Source organism: Triticum aestivum, chromosome 6B (assembly GCF_018294505.1).
Source record: "Triticum aestivum cultivar Chinese Spring chromosome 6B, IWGSC CS RefSeq v2.1, whole genome shotgun sequence".
Taxonomy (NCBI): Eukaryota; Viridiplantae; Streptophyta; class Magnoliopsida; order Poales; family Poaceae; genus Triticum; species Triticum aestivum.
The window spans coordinates 7981792-7982575 of NC_057810.1; positions in this window are offsets into that span (position 1 = coordinate 7981792).

A 784-nucleotide genomic window follows, 5' to 3' on the forward strand; every position below is an offset into this window, starting at 1 on the left:
CATTCGAATTTAATAAACTAGTGTTCCTTTTTTAAAACACATAAAGTACATGTTATAAATTGATATTTAGTGTCAAGGTCAGTGAAGATAGACATTATCTTTCCCATAAATTTATTGTATGGGAAAACATAACTTGATTTAAGCTTCCACGGGTGCCAGCCGGTTAACTATTTCATGTAGTAGACGGCTTCACGACATCACAAATTGGCAGCACACGACGACCGTGGTTACCAATTAGAAATGGCCACAAATCAATTAACTAGTTATATTGTCGTTCTAGCTTTAATCCGGCCTGGTAATAATAAGCAATCACATAACCATAACTCACCAGAGCAACAAGGAAACAAACAACTGAACACACTTTTATACATCCAATCAATTTTTAATCACAACTATAATTTGTTACCGCAATCATGTACCAAAAGCAATCCGCAAAATAATATTACCCTTGTTTGCTTGTGCAATGTGAATATATAGGAGGGATTACCTGTAGAATAGAAATTTGTGTATGGATGGAAAGTGTCCAAACAGAAGCCACCTCCTTTGTAAATATGTTTGATCTGCATCGAGTCAAGCTGGAGCATGACGACGCCGCTGCTCGTAGACAGAACAATCACATTTGTGTCATCATCATACCCCATTATTATTATCTTTTTGCTGCGACTAAACGTTCTTTGCGGAAAGAGCTCCTCCAATTGAATACTTTTCTGCAGAAACACCCATGTGATAATGCCATCACAGTCTGATTTCCTCTCCCATAACAGGATGGTTAGTTTTGACAAAT